Source organism: Octopus sinensis, linkage group LG5 (genome assembly GCF_006345805.1).
Source record: "Octopus sinensis linkage group LG5, ASM634580v1, whole genome shotgun sequence".
NCBI lineage: Eukaryota > Metazoa > Mollusca > Cephalopoda > Octopoda > Octopodidae > Octopus > Octopus sinensis.
In genome coordinates, this window is record NC_043001.1 from 54,143,791 (window position 1) to 54,158,790 (window position 15,000).

Sequence of the window (15,000 nt, forward strand, 5' to 3'; positions counted from 1 at the left end):
CTTTTGTTTTATCCAAGGCATAGTAATTTGATTTGAGCTAACGAAATATTTATCGTTATGATAATGTTTCAACAAAACGTGATAAATTATCCTTAAAACATGTTAGTTGTGTCGTTGTACTCGTTAGAGAAATTCATTTATAGTAGTCGTAAAATGATATTAAGTTTGCATTTTCTATTCTGAATTTAATGCAGTTCTTTACTTGTTAGCAAAAGAATCTTAAGAATGTCCCTACTCTTCTTATCCAGACAGAATTCTACTATTTAAGATTTTTATCTTATAATCTTATCAGAGCTCATTACTCACGCGGAGTTAACTATTTCATCAGCAACTGAACTATTGTTTATATAGAACATGCTTCATCAGTTTAAACAGTAACGTGGAAGGAATCGTTTTGTTATAGCAATATGTTTGGTCAGAGATTCAACAAAGAATCTCGATAACAGCACTAGCACTAAGGTTTATAAACAGTACTGTTGTTACAAAGTAAATATTTTTCCAGTAGACGCTTTAGTGTTTTCTTACAAATCTTCTTTCTAAACGTACCTCAAATTTTCAGACGCTAAAAATCGGTTTTCACTATTTTATATCGAGCTTCAATACAGAAATGTCAAGAAATTTACTCCCTCGTTAATGCATACATGCAATATAATAAGAACATTTCTATATTTATTTAACTTTTAAGTCTATGAGCCAATAAGAAGTCATCTATATCTACATCCTATCTCATCACACTAGAAATAGCAGCCATACGTTCCTTACATTACAAGCAATATTAGTGTTATAAAATTACTGCATTAACGATTGGAGAAAGCTAAACCTGATACTGAATTAGAACTTAGAAGTCAAAGACATCCGTTAAACTACCGACAATCAACATCCATTGTCTGCTTCTCAGAGATGGGATTTAGCTACGCAGTGGAATAACTCTACAGCACGACAGTATATATTTTATTTGATTCGCATCAAGCAAAACGTTACAACTTGTTGATCCAGTCTAGTAAAATTATTTTAACATACTTTTCTGCGATGGTAATTGTAAAAATTTTCATTTGTGTCTTTGTTTAAAATAGTTCGTACTAATACTAAAATGTTTGGACTACTGTGCTCATTAAAACCAGCCATTTTATTCAAAATAACGTCTAATGCACTTAAGGGACAAAACCCCATGCAAACTGAACTTATTTTATCAATATGCTAAAGTACTTTACAACCACCAAAGACGGACAATTTACGAAGGTATGTGAGTAAGTGAGAATGTGATACGACAGGGTAGAAAATATACGAATAAAAAGGAATAAACTACACAAAGTTATAAATGTTTTGTTAGAAAATAGAGAGTGTGAAAGAGAGACAAAAATATGTTGAAATATGTTGAAAGAAACGTAAAGAAAAATTTGTGACAGTAAGACAGAGTGACACTTAAGAAGAGTAAAAGTCTAGAAGTGGTGTATTTATAAGCATCAATATTGGTTTAGTAATTAAATATATCTGTGCATTCGCTACGTATAATTCTGCAAGTATATACACACGTATATCAAATATGTATATACATACACAGACACGTTTATATGTGTGTGTGTATGTGTGTGTAGTGATTTCATGTTAGTTCACTTGCGATGATAGATGCGAGATTACATATTTATATAAAAAACATTTATATGTTTTTTTCAGATTGTTGAGACGGTGCCAAGCAGTGTAACGTTTCTTGAATTGTCTGTTATCAACAAAAGAAAATATTTTGATTGGTTTCAAGCATATAACACTATTGCAAGAGAGTATACGGTGTTCAAATCATGAAACATTGAGAAAGTTTTTAACAAAAATGTTAAAGAGTATAAAGTTTAATAATCTTAAGATTATGAGTTCTTTATGCGAACACGTCATGCTTTGTTCCATACACATATATCAACTCTTATTTTAACAATATTTGTGATTGAGACTAAGTTCTCTTGTTGCATCTTCTCTTTAGTTGACTATCAGTATGTACTTTTCCCTGCACTCTTATATCAATAACACTCTGAAAGAAAAAGCTAACTACCGCAACATAACTTGTATGATTTATGTATTTAAGTGCGTGTATGGATGTTCTTGTGTATTTGTGTATTTTACTGAGTTTTCAATCTTATGAAGAAATGAGATACTTTCTAAGAAACAAGGCACTCCTTTATTGGAAATCAAATAACAAAATATGTACTACTTCTTAATTTTTTTTTTACTTTTTTTCAAATCTTGCATATTTTCACTGTTATGCTTACTGAATATGCATCATACCTATTACATGGTAGTTTTCTTTGCCTAAATATGCCATCTTTCCTTCAGCATTACTAAAGCACTTATTCAAATGTTCTGAGGATCAAGGGTATAGGGGTATATGTATAAGTGGTAAAGTCAATTTATAGACTTCAAAGTCGCTCATCATAAATGTTATTTCTTCACACTATTTTGATTGAAATGTACACATCAACTAGCTGAAGGCATCCACAAAAGTAGACAGCTTTTATTGTTATTTCATTGTACCTTTTCTTGGCCCAAACGAATCTACGAGGCCAGTTGTATGTTTACTAGACGTTTTGATTGGAATACTTAACTAATTTCTTGAGGGTGAATGTATGAATATAATCTACATGAATATGTATACTCATACGCTTATATATATATATATATATATATATATATATATATATATATATATATATATATATAATTTTATATTGCTTTTGGCCAAATGCCATGCCGCACAGGAAAATAACATCTTATTGATATATTGGCACTGCAGCTGTTTACGTGAATAATATATTCGATGCATTACCGGCATTATCAACATACTAGTCGGATTTTGGAAGCTTAACTGCCTCAGTATCACCTGTTACGCAAATATCTAATACCCCTAACTTGCTCTAGAATTTCAAATATATAATCTTTGAAACGTGCGATGATGTAACAGTCACAACTTCAAGAAAGGTTATACATTTTGCTGATATTGGTATCACCTAAATTTTCCGGAACTCCGAACTTTTTGAGGATTTCAGTTCCGACTCGTAAGGTGTTTTATCCCAACTTTTGAAAACCTCATGACAAATTTTGAATGATTATTCCTATCGGTTGAGCAACTTCTGTACACAACTGTCTCAAACAATTGTATCAAATCTGTTGTGTTTACAATTTGCCAGAGGATGTAATGCGATTGTTCCGCCAATGTTTGTGTAAGTTTAGTCGGCAAGCTGATTGAATCGATAGATCGATTCATGCATGTAATTAAGTACATATGCTTTTCTTTGAGATTTAATTTCAATTTCGCAGAATTCATAGCGCTGACTTGCAAAATTGACGAGACTCTTGGATATATGTTTGTGTTTAGGCTTGATATTCAGTTTCCTAATATTAGCAAACAGCACAATGTCATCGGTAAATAGAATCAACTCACTTCATTTACCACTATGTAATCCTTTCAGGAAAGAATGAATATCACAGTATCTCATTTCAACTTAAGAGAGAATAAGTATTTTCCATGCTTTGTCATAAATCTTTTGTCATATTGTATAAGTGAATCGAAATTGCTGATATATTTCTTAAGTAATTAAAAGTAGAGATGCCAATGTCTATAGGATGATTCAAAATCGTGGGATGAGAGTAATGATGAGGGGAAGCGCATTTCTGCTAAACTGTATATAAGCTAAGTTGACTCAGCTTAATTTAAAATCGATAAGAAAAAGTAGAACAACATAAATCAGCTATGTTAGTTAATGAAGTTATGCCGTTACTGTTCAATTAGTGTGAATTGAATTCTTCTCTAGTTAAAGTGTATTACTGAAAGACAGATTAATATCAATCTTAATTAACGCATAAAGAAGTACTTCAGGGAAAACCTAAGTAGTGCAACTTTTTCTCTCTCTAATTTTATGTCATATTTTATTACAAATAAACAATAATACACAATATGTGGTACTTTGCTGTTATGATGATTCCTTTCTATTCTACTTACAATAAGAAAGCGTTTATCAATTCATATATTGATTTTTTTTCTTGTTTCGAAATGAAAAACAGTGCTCAGTACAAAAAATTCCAATAAATATGGTTACCTCTTATATCTATGTAATATCAAATAAAGTAAAACATTGCAATGTATATTTCAATGCAAAACATGTGATTAGAGTTGAAAAGAGAATAAATCGGCAGGAAGTTGAATGACGGTTTTCACTATTAGAATTCTATAAAACGAAAGTGTCAACTCTTCCTAGCAGAATTTTTATTTTTAAGAAACACTATTAAGGTAGTGTGTTACAGTAGTTTCCTTTTTCATTTTTAACTGATATTCATGCACATGGACGTTTTCTGTCAATAGTTTCAAGCTCAAATCAAATGGAGTCTACTTGTAGAAATACAAATTACATCTGTGGCCGATATAACCTCAACATGAATAACAACTAATGGGTTAAAGTTTTCGGATATTTAGATATAGATTGCGTACATGTCTATGTATATATATATATATATATATATATATATATATATATATATATATATATATATACATACATATACATATATATATATATATATATATACATATATATATATATGTATATATATATACATACATGCGCGCATCTGGGTGTGGGTGTGTGCGTGTGTGCGAACTATAAGCTTTACTGAGAAATCACAAAAAAGAATGATAGATGTATAGCGTAAGGAGTGCTACAAAAGATTCTAAAGATTGCGTGTGCGTTTACTACATTAAAACGGTTATTTTGTTTCTTCTTGTTTTATGTATGAAATTTATAGCTATATCGAAGTAAATGAATGCTTAGCATATGTTGTATAAGTGCACTGAAATATAACATCTCTAGATTATATTTATATATATAAAGGGAAACATTCGATATAATATTACGGTACTTCTCACTGGTGGAGGAAACTGTTTTATAACATATATGTTTAGATAAACACATTCCAATAAACCTGGATCTGTGTATGTATGTGGACATGTATATGTTTTATTCTTACATAACGAGCTGAGGGTTTTCTTTCTTGCATGAAAGGTATTTTGCATGAAAGGTATATTGATTTCGTATAGCCCGATATTCAGAATAGTAATCTTACTGAAAATATCGAACATTTACATTTGAAGGCACAACAATCAAAACCAAACTACATGTTTTGATACTTTAAATTTTCTTATTTTCTCTTGCTTGAGGATCTCAAAATATGCGCGTGCAAGTAAGCATGCATACATACATACATACATACATACATACATACATACATACATACATGCATACATACATACATACAACATACATACACACATGCAACACACATTCATATATATATATATATATATATTGAGAGAGAGAGAGATAGATAGATAGATAGATAGATAGATAGATAGATAGATAGATAGATAGATAGATAGATAGATAGATAGATAGATAGATAGATAGATGGATAGATAGATAGATAGATATGCATACATATATGGATGGAAAATACTCACACACACACATACGCACATGCACACACGCACAAACACACACTCACACAAAGACGCATATATATATATATATATGTATGTATGTATGTATGTAAGTATGTATGTATGTTTGAATGTAAGTATGTATGTATGTATGAATGTATAAATATATTTATGTATGCATGCATGTATGTATGTATACATATATGGACGGAAAATATAGAAGTATGTGTTTTTGTGTGTAAATATATATATAGATGTATACATATATACTGTGAGAGGTTTATTGTTGTTTAGATATTATATGAATGTATGCGTATGTTCAGTCGCTGCTAAACATTGTAAACAGCGCGATTATATATTTGTTCTCTCGCGAAACATATACATAAGTACCTACCACCATTATGTATGAGTTACGTAGGTTCTACTTCTGTCCTTAAAGTTTAAATTCTTAAAAGATTAACAATACATCACTTTCTTTTAGCGTTACGATTAGCAACCGTACAATATTGATATACATTCAGCTGTATGTAGTTGTTCATTTAGCATTTGTAAAAGCACTCGTGGTGCCTGGTAGTTCTCTGACAACCATAGTCCACCATTCGAGCTCCACATGAAATAAACTTGTAAAATAGTTTCGGCTACCTGCGATAAACGTTACGTATAATGCACGATTATATAGCAGTATGATTAAGTAGTTCCAGGATTGTTCACTCTCAGGTGCACAGGTTCGAATATAGCCGAGGGGCTTACGCAAGTCCATGTAAATAGAATGTAGCATAGACTAAAACAGTGTGGAATCTTGTCCTATAAAGTGTGTCTGACATTTAGTGGTAAAAGATAATGCGCTCCCTGGTTTAAGGAACATCCTCTTGCACTTGGATGCTTTTACTGAAATTACTCTGTTGGGAGGTTACAGACCAAATTCCCGGTCAGTAGATATTAAGATGTTCTTCCCTGTCGGCTACCACAGTTGCAGGTGCTCAAAAAGCTCACTGGCATTGACCTTGGCCATAAAAACATCGCGCAAACCGCTAAAAGCTTTCTTAGGAATATGTGTGCCATTATACCATTCACTTAGTATGTGTATGAGTGTGTTGAGTGTGTTTGTGTGTGTGTGAGTATGCGTGCGCATATCTATGTGCATATCTATGTATATATATTATATATATATATATATATATAATATATATATATTATATATATATATATATATATACTAATAGAAATACCCGGCGTTGCTCAGGATTAAAATGGCATAGTTTGTATGTAATATATTACAGATATGTTGAAACAGGTGATATGGGAAAGTGCAGCATTTGTGGAGTAAATTACGGGCTAATTCGACTAAGCAACATGCCATGCGTCCGTTTGGAGTATTTCAGGCCCAAACCGGTCATGGAAAATTGGGGGTGGGGATTATGTGATTTTTGAAAGCACCGAAAAGCTGTTAGTGGATATACTCTCTTTTGCAGCTATCGGCGCTGTATGTAACACGACCAATAATCTAAAATGTTGAAACCTCCTGCGGGTTTGTTGTCTTACATCACTCATAAAGTAAATTTGGAGGAACTGTGGTTGTTCATTAGTGGGTAACAGGGAACCAATGAGGTGATAGACTTGCCCTTGAACTTTGACGCCGGCATAAATTCATGTTTAACTATCTTCTTAGATGCAGTAAACAATGTCATTTGAAATGCAGAGTTGTATTGTCTGATATTGTTCAGAAAATCCTTTGACTGGATGGAAGTGCCGTCTAGAGGATCCATAAGAGGTTGAGAAGGAGCTGGTAGCGCTGGCAATGTTACCTGACTGCCTGAGCAGCCCATGCCATTCGTTTCATTTTAAAATTTTAAACCTCTACAGAAACGACAGCACACCAACATGGACACAATTATCATTTTTATAGGAATGGGATGGACCATATCTGAAAACAGCTTCAGTTGTGAGGAAAGAATTTGTACGTAGTCTGTTTCTGAGCGCCATTCTATTGAACCTCTATCTAATCATTAAAACATTGATTTAATGATCCACCATTAAGTGCTGCAGCATGCATTTGCTGATCTACTTAACTTGGGAAAGTCTCATCCCCCTTCTCTCTTGAGACTCTACCTGACGTGCAGCAGCATGCCTTTCCTGAACTTGAGAAGGTCTCATCTCCCTTCTTTATTGAGGTTTTCTACAATCCTCCTTGCTTTATACTTGTTTCTGGTGAAATTACGTCTTTTCTTTGGTGGCATATTTTTTTCAATATTGAAAACAAAAAATTATGAACATAGAAAAAATTATACATTAATCCCTAATTTTGTAAGCAGTTGTGCGTGTATAGTATGTTTTTATTTGTGTATGCAGTATAAATTAACTAAATAGAAACACATGTATGAACTGCTAATTTAACGGTAAGTGCCACAATAATTAATATAGATAAATTTCTTAATATATATATATTAAGCACGTCTATTATAGGTTAATTTAATTGGAAATATCTAACTTTAAATACCTTGCAACCTTGCAACCGCTGCGATAATTATTAACTGGCAATTGAACGGTAAATGTGTATTTATATATACCTTGGGCCTGTCACCTTATTGTTTTTGTCAAGAGTTTCACCTCCAGCCGTTCGTTATGTCAGTCAGCTATAGAAACTTGTTTTCTGTCTCCGTTTCTTTCTCTTGTCTATGTCTTTTTCTTTTTTTATGTTTCTCCCGCTCATTGCGTAAAATTTATTTGAAGAGAGCAGTAATTGAAAGAAGAGAAAGCGAAAAGGACAGAAAGAAAGAAAGTGAAGGAGATGAGAATTTGAATGATTTATGTACGTGTATATGAAATGGACGTGTGTGTGCGCGCGTCCGCGTGTGTGAGAGAGACAAAGAGAGAAAATGAGAGAGAAGTAGAGCGCGTGCGTGAAGGTGTGTCTCGTGATGATTGATGTCTTTTTAAGGTACACACACATATAGAAAATGTGACATCATCGTCGTCATCCTATAAAATGTTTACGGTAGTTGATTTATGGAAAAGATTATGTAAATTTTTTTTTTAATTTAAATATGTGAATGGAAATTAAATTTAGCTTGTAGCCGAAATGGTACTGAATCTTTTGAAACCTCATACTTCAAAATCGGTAACTCGCTTTTTGGAATGCATAAGGAATATATATAGGAGATACTTCTTTCAAACTGAAAGTATTATCTCACATTATAATAGAGACGTATTATTGAAATAATGTAAGAGATCAGAGATTGCTCTGGGCTTGCATTAGGGAAGAAGTTGAAAATTTTGGGGCACATGACACTGCATGAACCCTAAGTAAGGCATGTGTAAAATTTGAATGAAATCAGTTGCGTAGTTCTCGAGTTTTAGGGATTCACACAGACAGACACACACACACGCACGCACACACGCACATATTCTCCTCTTTATATATATATAGATTACTCAATAGCATGATACTGTTTACAAACCTGCTTCGTGTCCTCTTTAGTCATCTTACAGAAAGTTATCTCTATCATAAGTTCCATATGTCCTTGTACAACATGAATACCTATTGCCTAAAGAAAGATAGTTACTACAGTGGAAAATATGACGATGTACTACTTAATATTAATTCTCTTAATAATCCGTGAGAAAATAATTTATATTTATCCTTGAACAAAATATTTATATTTATATTTGTGATTACCTGTTATAAAAGCGATCGATTGTTTTTGTCTTCCAATTATGTTTTAATTTTATGTAAATACTGCAAATACTACATTGAGGAATTTATGTCTCATTTAGGATCGCCTTCCGGTGAGGAGACTACGAAGCGGTCTTCTTTTATCTCGTACGCTGTTCAATCAGTCGCTTTTTAATCTTCCTATGCTAGTAGATTACTCAAGCATGTACTTAATCTAAGCGACATAAACTAACTGTTAATTATAGATTAGTCCCATTTGTTGTTAACTGGAGCAAACCTACACGCAACGGTTATCTTTTTACAACAAAGTATACAATATCTTCACCCCATAAGGCGGTGAGCTGGCAGAAACGTTAGCACACCGGGTGAAATGCTTAGCAGTATTTCGTCTGCCGTTACGTTCTGAGTTCAAAATCCGCCGAGGTCGATTTTGCCTTTTATCCTTTCGGGGTCGATTAAATAAGTATCTGTTACGCACTAAGGTCTATATAATCGACTTAATCCGTTTGTCTGTCCTTTTTTGTCCTCTCTGTGTTTAGCCCCTTGTGCGTAGTAAAGAAATAGGTATTTCGTCTGTCTTTACGCTCTGAGAACGACTTTACCTTTCATCCCTACGGGGTCAATAAATTAGGTACCAGTTGCGTACAGGGGTCGATCTAATCGACCGACACCCTCCCCAAAGATTTCGGGCCTTGTGCCTAGAGTAGAAAAGAATATCTTCACCCCATAACAACCTGCCGTTTTGAAAATATGATCATGCATGAGCATCTCTAGTAAAAGAGCTATGCAGCATCAAGAAATGGGTGGGGGAGTATAAATGGGAGAAGACATGAAATTGACTGAAAACAGTGTAAGATGGAGTTAAGAGTTTAAAACAGCCACCCTAGTCTAAAGACCTCTGTTACGAGGCAGCGTAGCCCTATTGATAGAATCCGAATCATTGGCTTGTATGCTACTCAACTGACATGCTGCCTACTTGGCTATATATCCTTATATTGTTAAATATATCCTTATATGACAATACTTGTATTTTTAAAACAAAATGTAGTGATCTCAAAACTTCCATTTCTATTCTAACGAATCAACTTAACGTAGAATGTCCTCGAGAAACATATGAATACCACAATTTTCCTAGATTTTCTAATATAAATTCAACCAATAATGAGCCAAAGGGAGCACCTCTTTAACGATATGGAACGACGCACCAAGTATATCTTTTATAAACAGCGTCTAATAAAGAATGGGATTGTCGTAGCTGAAATACCCTTTATCAAATCTTTGCTCGCTCATGAGTGATCTGGAGATAAACAATGACTATCACCAATAAAACGTCACACTATATGTTGCTATAGTTATAGGGATGCGTTTTCTCTTGCTCTTACAATATCACACATATGTTGATACGTTCTTATTTTGTGATATTTTTATTGTTGTTATTCTAACACATATTACATTGGTGGTATCTTTATCAACATAAATGTTATGAAAGTCATTGTAATAATTAATTGTCAAAATAACCCTTACGGCTATTGGTGTTACTAATTACAATTGCCAGAATCGGTAAACGACAAACAAAATGTCTTGAGGGATATGATTGTGTCACGTAGTATTTTAAGCCTGAATCTCTCTAAGGCGGTATTTGAATTTTAGCCCTCCAGTATTGATAACGTAGTGATGTTGTACTGGAATTGGAAAACATCGTCAATACTCCTTACCGAAAATAAGAAGCTTTGTATCAACTGTTAGAGGTCAATATAATAAGTAAAATGGGTGGAAGAACTAAAGATCGGTCGATTGCTTGAAACAATGTGTTCTGATATTCAGTTTTATTTCTTTATATTCTGAATTCAAATCCTGCTGAATTGCTTTAAATCGACTACAGCCCTTCTCTGTAAATATAGGACACTGAACAAGGTAAGACATTAATACTGTAATTTCTCGAAGGATGGAACTGACAGGTATTTTAGTGGACTGCATTTCTTTCAACTTCAATTCTCAACTCTAAATAATAAATATGTGTCAAGTATTAGTTCAAGTCAATCTTCTAAAATCCTCTTCAAAACTTTGTGCCACTATGCAGTCATGTGAAACTCTCAGTTTGATCACTTACTGTGAGATTCTCATAGCTAAAAATTATTTAAGATAATCAATTCTAACAAAATAGCCAGGATATTTAAGTTTGGTTGTGGTAATATTTCAAACCCTAGTTCGGAAAAGAACCCCTTGTAAAACCTGTCTTTTCAATCTCCAGTACCTTGGGTCGATAGCAGTTAACCTTCGTTACAATCAAAACTAGAGATATCATTGTTGCTGCACTGGTGTCCTCAAATAAATATACTAGTTAGATACTTTGATTGCACTTTGTTGTGAACATCAAACATCAAATACTGAAAAAATTAATGAAAAGCGTAAATTATGTGAAAAAAAGATTGACAAAAATGTAAATTTTAAAATAAATGAAGCAAAAAGGAATGAACGTGCGAATGAATACATTATAACAAATTAGAAAGAAAGTAAGAGTAAACTAATGTTTGATAGTATTCAAATCAAATAATATTGGTAGTATCGTCAAGCCGAGGCCACATTTTAAATTGTTGTTTGAATCCAAATCGTATCAGTTGCAACTCCAATATTCTTAGTAAAATGCAAGAGCCCCACATTGCTTTTCTAGTATTTTATTAAATAAAACGACAATGAGAAAAAGTGACACAAATTTCAATTCTGTATATACCGATTTCTAATCTCTTAATAATTAATAAGCAAATTATAATTTAATAATGTTACCAAGAAATTTGCAAGAACTCTGCCACTTTTCAGAAAATGTTTCCGCGTGATTCTTTACTGGATGTGTTGCAATTTCGTCATCATTCACATGAATACATTTAACCATTTTTGTAACATCCACCATTCACTAGTTTATGAATCGTTCAATGCTTAATTTGAAATTTGCTACCTTGACTGAAATAGTTCTAGTTTAATATTCGTTCGATTGTTACTAACGAAGCTAGCGTCCAAAAATAAGAGTGACAGAAAATATAGACAATGAAATATAGCTGTCTCCAGCATCTGTCTAATTCCCCTTCTCATCTAATCTGTTGTATATTTTTCAAATCGTTTCTTTTCTCCTGTTTCAAATCAAAACGATTGTTCTTTTTAATCAATCACATTTATAAATATATCATTCAGTATTTTCATTTAAAAAATATATTGTGATAATGTTTAAAACATGAAGTATAAATTATAAATTAATCTGAAAATACTTAAAGTCATTATATTTTAAAAACTAATTTTGGTGATGTCATTCACTTCCAGGTTGAGACATTTACAAAACGAGATGAAAATTTGATTTGAGTACCAAAACAGACATTTGACTGTAAACAATTAGAACCAGTATCATACATTCATACTGTATACTACATAAGCGACTATATATATATTATTTCAAACATCCTTGTGATTTTTCAGACTGTGCATAACATCATCTATTTGTGTTAAGTGTGAATTGCATTTAAAGAAAAAAACACCGGTACTATAGTTTATTTAACTAATTCTTGTTTGGTTTCAATATGAAATGTAAATTCTATAAAACGGGTGTTGTATTTAAAACAAATAAAACGAATTAATGAATTGATGGCATGGTAACCGACAAGTGTTAAGGAAATAGTATCTGATCTGTTCACGATAATAATATATATTTTGAAACCAAGAAAAGGTGAACAGAAATGTATTCTAGTGATCAATCGCTTTTGTGCATCTTTGAATTTTATTATGTGGATTATTTAAATAAATATATGCTCTTTTTCTTTTATTTCTAGCATCATATTATGATTTTAACCACATTAGTTTTATGTAGTTGTTTTAAATATCATGTAGATCAATAGTTCTTTTTTTATTTCAATAATAAGGACGATAAAAACAAGTATAGAGGACTCAAATGCTTTCTGGAACACTTTGTAGTATATTCAATATCATCTTCAACCTCATTGTATAAGTATCTTCAAAAATCTCGATGATATATTGTGAAAATATACGGAAAGAAAATACCAGTGTATCAGGATTTATGTGTTGTGAGAATAACGGAGATTGTGTATGTATATGTTAATGGTACTAACAACGTTTTCCATGGCTTTTTTTGTGTTTGGTATAAATATGGCGTTGCCAACATATAGTGACTTGGTTTGTTGATAAAAAGTATTCAATTCCATTATTCAATTTTCATTCTTTAAAAGTTTCTTTTCTTTCCGTTATTAAATTATATCAAATTATATATTATTGAAAAAATACTCGGACGAAACCAACTTGTAATTCGTCCACGTTGTTATTGTTACAAAGTAAGTAATTGGGTTTTTTGTTCCTTACCATTATGCTATATTCACATCTCTGTTGCAATTATTCAGTGAATATCTTCAATATGAACATTTTTAATGTTGTTCCTCTTGTTATTTTTCATTTCTGATTTCTTCTAATTTGCGCAGAACATCCTAATTATCGAAGACTGTAATTAGAATCAGCGCTATGTGTCGAGTATATAAAGTTTCAAAAGAAAACTGAAAAGATAACATTGTTTCTCATTAAAAGATTTCATAGATTTACGACATGTACATTATCAATTTATTTTTATCGTTTTAATTACATATTCAGGAAGGTATTACTTATAAAAGTTACTTTTCAAATGCACACATACACACACACATATACACACAAACACATATCTTAGCTTATATCCATACGTATGCATGGGTGCAAGGGGTATGTGGAGCAGTGGTTGGAGTTTTGGACTCACAATCATAAGATTGTAGCTTCGATTCCTGGACCGAACGATGCGTTGTGTGCTTAAGCAAAACACTTCATTTCATGTAGCCCAAGTCCACCACCCAGCGAGAAAAAGTGAGTAATGCTTGAAATCCAACATGTACCAGGTTAGAATTCAAAGGCCTGCATCTTTTCTAAATTCTAGAACCCTACGAGACCTGCGAGATATGTGTTCAAAGAGTATTTTTATCTGCGAGACCAAATGAACTCACATTTCGACAGGGAAAATACTAGTTCTAACCATCTCACTCCTTCACCAAAAACATTTCAGAGAATAGGCTGGAAAGTGGTTGTGAAATAAACCTCACCACAGCAGACACGGAGTCCCAGTATAGCCACATCCACTGCCTGAAACAAGAGAGGGTAAAAAGTACACACATACGTGCGCATATATATATATATATATATTCACTTATTTATAAATAGATAGATAGATAGATAGATAGATAGATAGATAGATAGATAGATAGATAGATAGATAGATAGATAGATAGATAGATAATTAGATAGATAGATAGATAGATAGATAGATAGATAGATAGATAGATAGATAGATAGATAGATAGATAGATAGATAGATAGATAGATAGATAGATAGATAGATAGATAGATAGATGTGTACGAGGTCTGATCTATAACTATCCAGAATGTTGTCATAGTAACGAAGATACAAGACGTAGAGTAAAGCTGCTCGGCTCAGATTGACCTTGAACTCTACTGTGCATACGCCTTGAATATTTTTAAGTTGTAGCTCACTTCTGCTATATACAGCAGTGCTTCAAAAGAAGGTGTATAGCGTATGATCGTCACATTGACCATGACAGGGAAAATTGTCATGCTGATACCTGTGTATGAAGAGGAGAGTATGAGCCGCACACAACTGTACGAGTGGTTCAGACGTTTCGAAGATGGCCGAAAAATGTCAATATTGACGAACGTTCTGGGAGACCTGCAACCAGCAAAACTGAGAAAAACATCGCAAATGTGCCTGCACTTGTGAGGGGGAAATCGTCGAATCACCATCCGTGAGTTATCAGGG

General features: G+C 32.7%; 1 long non-coding RNA gene across 1 annotated transcript in view; it reads left to right on the forward strand.

The window, feature by feature from the left end:
• LOC118763679 overlaps positions 1–15,000 on the forward strand; it is a 19,405-nt gene that overhangs the window by 2,572 nt on the left and 1,833 nt on the right. Inside the window, exons 1-2 of the long non-coding RNA XR_004999443.1 lie at positions 1–3,633; positions 4,463–4,467. The exon at positions 1–3,633 is cut by the window's left edge and continues 2,572 nt beyond it. This is a non-coding gene — a long non-coding RNA (uncharacterized LOC118763679). The remainder of the gene's footprint in view (positions 3,634–4,462; positions 4,468–15,000) is intronic.